The sequence below is a fragment of the Fragaria vesca genome, linkage group LG5 (genome assembly GCF_000184155.1).
Source record: "Fragaria vesca subsp. vesca linkage group LG5, FraVesHawaii_1.0, whole genome shotgun sequence".
NCBI lineage: Eukaryota > Viridiplantae > Streptophyta > Magnoliopsida > Rosales > Rosaceae > Fragaria > Fragaria vesca.
In genome coordinates this window covers 28,645,786-28,651,753 of record NC_020495.1, presented here as the reverse complement: position 1 = coordinate 28,651,753, position 5,968 = coordinate 28,645,786, and positions in this window count along the sequence as shown.

Below are 5,968 nucleotides of genomic sequence, written 5' to 3'. Positions count from 1 at the left end.
AAACTACCCTCCTAAACAGAATTTCGTCCCGAAATTCAAACTTACCCGAAGTAGAGAATAGTTCTGGATACTTGTTGTGCATTTCAGTTTCCAACTCCCACGTTTCTTCTTGAACGTTCCCTTTTTGCCAAAGAATTCTGACCAAAGGAATAGTTTTGGTACGTAGAACTTGTTCCTTACGATCTAGAATCTGAATTGGGATTGTTTCATAAGACAACTGCTCATCTACTTCGAATTCTCCCCAATCAATGACATGGCTAGGATCTGGTTGATACTTTCGCAACATTGAAACATGGAAAACATTGTGGACATTTGATAGTTGTGGTGACAATGCTACCTTATAAGCAACTTCTCCAATTCTTTCTAGAATTTCAAAAGGTCCAACAAAACGTGGAGCTAATTTCCCTGACTTCCCAAATCTCTGAATTCCCTTGCGTGGTGACACCTTTAAGAAAACAAAATCACCAACCATGAACTCTAAAGGTCTATTCCTCCGATCCGCATAATTTCTTTGTCGAGTCTGAGCAGTGAGTAGATGTTGCTTGATAAGCCTAATCTTTTCAGTGGTTTCCTGCACATAGTCAGGTCCAAGCAAGATTTTATCACCCACTTCTGTCCAACACATTGGTGATCTACAGGGTCTCCCATAAAGAGCTTCATATGGCGCCATTTTGATGCTGGACTGAAAACTATTATTGTATGCAAATTCTGCCAATGACAAGTAATCTTCCCAACTTCCATGAGAGTCTAGCACACATGCCCTCAACATATCTTCCAATATTTGAATAGTTCGCTCTGACTGTCCGTCAGTCTGTGGATGAAATGCACTACTAAAATTCAATTTTGTTCCCAAAGCACGTTGTAGACTTTCCCACAATCTAGAAGTAAACTTTGAAACCCTATCAGACACAATAGACAGAGGAACTCCATGGAGTTTAACTATTTCCTGAACATATAATTTTCCAAGAGTTTCCGTTGAGTCTGTTGTCTTGACTGGGAGAAAATGTGCAGACTTCGTTAAGCGATCGACAATGACCCACACAGAATCTTTTCCTTTAGGCGAACGAGGTAATCCGGTCACAAAATCCATAGTTATGTGATCCCATTTCCATTCAGCTATAGGAGGAAGTGGTTGAAGTTTTCCTCCGGGTTTACGATGCTCAGCTTTCACTTGCTGACAAGTCAGACACTTTGACACAAAAGTCGCTATGTCTCTCTTCATGGTACCCCACCAGAATTGACGACGAAGGTCATGATATAACTTTGTTCCACCTGGATGAATAGTATATAATGAGTAATGTGCCTGACGAAGGACTTCATTTCTCATATCTGAAATTTTTGGAACATAGAGTCTTCCCCAATATCTTAATCCACTATCGTCTTGGAAGGTCCATCCTTCTAATTTCTCTCCCTTCCTCATTTTCTCTAACAGTTCTTTAGAAGTCTTATCTTCTTGTTGTTTCTCAATAATTTTCCCCATCAAAGTAGGTTGTGATGCCATGTTGCAAAGATACGCACCACTCTTCTGCTTCTTGACATACAGTTGATATTCACAAATGGATTCTACCATTTTCCATTTTTGGAGTTGCATACTTGCAGAACAACCATCTGTCTTTCTGCTTAAAGCATCTGCTACTACATTCGCTTTTCCAGGATGATAATTCAATCCAAAGTCATAATCCTCTAGATACTCAATCCAACGGCGTTGTCTTAAGTTGAGTTCCTTCTGAGTAAACAAATATTTCAAGCTTTTATGATCAGAGTAGAGCTCGAACCGTTCACCATACAAATAATGTCTCCAGGTCTTCAAAGCATGAACAATTGCTGCTAACTCCAAGTCATGAGTTGGATAATTCTTTTCATGCGATTTCAACTGACGAGAAGCGTAAGCCACGACATTCTTGAGTTGCATTAGTACACATCCTAACCCACGCAGTGATGCGTCAGTGTATACTGTATATCCAATGCCTTGCTCAGGAATTATTAAAATCGGGGCCGTAGTTAACCGAATCTTCAGTTCTTGAAATGACTCTTCACATTCAGTCGTCCATATAAATGAAACTCCCTTCCGTGTCAACTGAGTCATTGGTGCAGCTATTCGGGAAAAGTCCTTTATAAATCTCCTGTAGTAACCCGCCAAACCCAAAAAGCTACGTATGTCAGCCACGGTCTTAGGTTGACTCCAATTCACCACTGCTTCAACCTTTGAAGAGTCTACAGCTATGCCCTTTTTTGAAATCACATGGCCAAGAAACTTCACTTCACTTAACCAAAATTCGCATTTGTTCAACTTAGCAAAAAGTTGATGTTCTCTCAATGTCTCTAAAACAATGGACAAGTGTTGCTCATGCTCTGCCTTTGATTTGGAGTAAATGAGAATATCATCAATGAACACAATCACAAACTGGTCCAAATACGGTCCAAAAACACGATTCATCAAATCCATAAACGCTGCCGGCGCATTCGTCAAACCAAAAGGCATAACAAGGAACTCATAATGCCCATACCGAGACTTGAAAGCTGTCTTCTGAATATCCTCCTCCCTGATGCGTAATTGATGATAACCAGACCGTAGATCAATCTTCGAAAAGAATTCACAGCCTCTTAATTGATCAAAGAGATCATCAATCCTCGGAAGTGGATATTTGTTCTTCACAGTAACCCTATTCAATTGTCGATAATCAACACACATACGAAGTGATCCATCTTTCTTTTTCACAAACAAAGCTGGCGCACCCCAGGGTGACACACTAGGACGAATAAATCCTTTACTCCGTAGTTCATCAATCTGAGCTCTAAGTTCTGTTAACTCCTTTGGGGCCATACGATAAGGAGGTATGGAAATTGGTGTCGTACCGGGGGAAACTTCAATAGCAAATTCCACCTCACGCTCTGGAGGTAACTTGAACAAATCCACCGGAAAGACATCTCTGAACTGATTCACAACCGGAATTGACTCAATGTCTATGTCATTTGTTTTTGCCAAAACCAAATTGGCAATCATCATTGAGTAATTTATACCTTTCCTACCATAGGCCAACTGAGGATTTGTTAGTCCATTATCCCCAATAAAGGTAATAACTTCCCCTTCCTTTGTGGTTAACGTCACTGTCTTCTTCTCACAATCAAAGATAGCCTTGTAATGAGAAAGCCAATCTATTCCCAAGATAACATCATACTCTAATAAGTCCATTATCATCAAGTCGAAGAAAAATCGTCGATCCGAAATTTCTACCATACAGGATCTAGACACCTTATTAACTCTCATACTACTACCCATAGGAGATCCTATTTTTAATGGACGCTGTAAAAACTGATACTCTAATCCCAAAGCACACGCAAAAAAAGTGGATATAAAAGAATGTGAAGCACCGGGATCAAATAAAATTCTACCCCAAGTGTTAAAAATTGGGAGTGTACCTTCCACAACAGTATGATCATATGGATCCTCCATGTTATTCAGACTTCCCATCTCCATTTGTTCTTCACCTTGGAATTGGTTGACTACTTCAGTTTCATTGGTAGCCTCAACTTCATCCTCACCATAACCCATAGCATAAACTCGACCTTGAGCTACACGATTCTGCCTTTTAGCTCCCACTTGAGGTTTAGATACAGCTGGTTGACTAGTAGGACGAGGTGCATGTGGTCTAACTTGTGGTCTAGCCCAATTCTGTTGTGCTGAGACAGGAGCACGATAGAGTTGTTGTGGGGCATAGAATTGGGGTTGGGCAGTAGGATATTGAGTGTTTGGCGCACGATATTGTTGTTGTAGGGTCCGAGGTGCCTGATATGTAGGCATCCCTGCACAATCCTTTGCATAATGCCCTTGTTGACCACAATGATAACAGGTCAAAGGTCGTGAAGGTCGATTATTGAACGAGTAGCGAGGAAGGTTAGGTCGTGGACGTTTGTTACTTGGTCCAACTCCACCTTTTCCAACTTCCCAAAAGGTTTTTGATTCTTGCATCATCTGTTTAGCCATCAGAGCGCGTTCCACTACATCAATATACCTATCAAGCTTGAGCATTACTACTTTCTCTTTGATCAATGGTTTCAGACCTTCTTCAAAGCGCCTTGCTTTAGCATAATCATCTGGTACAAGCTCAGGTGCAAAAAGCATTAATTCCTCAAACTTAGCCTGATATTCTCCCACAAGCATATTCATTTGAAGAAGAGAAGCGAACTCCTTAGATTTCAGACGACGCTGAGTGGAAGGAAAATATTTATCAAGAAAGACTCTCTCGAATTCAGCCCATGTCGTAATCACAGTATTCGGAATACAAAGCACGGATTCCCACCAGCGATATGCCTGACCTTCCAGATAGGTACAAGCAACAGTCACTTGTAAATCCTCAGGAATTCTCTTATTCGTCAGACTTCTTTTCATCTGACGTACCCATTCTTCAGCAATCATTGGGTCTGTACTCCCTTTGAATACTGGTGGCTTTGACTTACGAAACTCACCTTGAATCCTTAAAACTCTATCTTCAGCATTCTCAATCTGATTTCCTCTATAATTCTCCCTAATTGCACTAGCCATCTCTTGAATGGCAGAAATTACTCCAGAATTGTTACCAAATTCCACATTACTTTGGTTCCCAGCTTCCGTCATCTTGAATTTAAAACAAAATGAAAGAACTAAGGCACAATTCTACCCAAAATCTTACAGCTAAAAGTTCAGAGTATAATCCTAATATATCTCAACAGTAAAATAAGTATACAGTAAAATGATAAACAATAAAAAAAAAAAAAAACAATGCACATATAATATACATCTTATATATATATCACATAAGGATTACATATTTATAGTTACCGAACACAGAGTAACAAAAGAGATTAGCACTCCAAAATTGTAACATACAAATCTAGAATCAAAGGACCTAGACTTGTTGTTACCACTGCTGTACAATAGCCAATCAGAAAACCTAAATTCTACACATCATCATCTGACAAATCTATAACAGAGGTGTCAGATGAGAGATACATAACCGAATGCACCGATCCGTCGTCATTCTCATCCATTTGCTCCTCATTGACTGGTGGAGCTGGGACAGGATTCGCTGGTGGATCTGGGACAAGCTGAGGAGGTCCCGAAACAGATTCACTTGCCTCCATAGGTTCATAATTAGGATCTTCTTCATCAACTTCTACATTATTGTTACCCAAATCTACACCAGGTGGAGGCCATTGGATTCCACCATTCAACACGACATCTTCCTCCAAATGGTGGTAAAAATCGTCTGAGGCTTCCTGCATTCTTTCACATAATGCAATATCCTGATCACGCATTATTCTATGGCGCACCACCTGTCGTTGCATTTGGGGTGTATAAAACATCCATCGTTGCCCCACGTCTCTTATACGGTTACGGAGTCGTAGTGTCGCAGTATGATGAATTCTTAAACGATAATCAACGTTATCAACAGGTTGAGGTCCATTGGGTCCCACCTCAAATTCTCCATATGTATCCTCACTCTGGACCGGCTCCATACCTATACATCAAAATGTAAGGATAACTAAACCCAATACATAAAGATGCATAAATAACCAAATCTAAAAAAATAAAAAATAAAAATAAAAAATTCGACTTTCTAATTCTCTTAGGGTCTTAACCTAATGCTCTGATACCAACTTGTCACACCCCAATTTGAGTAAAGGTTTAACCTCGAATTAAGGAGTGAATCACACTTTAATTATAGACAGTTTAACATCCATAATTAAAATGAGACTGATATCATTACATGACATATAAAACATAACCTACAAACCTTTATTGTTTACAACCTTTCAAGAAGGTACTTAAAACACACATGTTTTAAACATCACAAAAAAAAACAAACAAACAAGAATAGCGTTTCTTTTCGAAATGTCTATTCTTTATTCAAGCCCTATTTACAAACGAAAACATGAAATTCCTAATTTACAATATATTATGCTTGCGGCCTCAAGGTCCACACCTGCA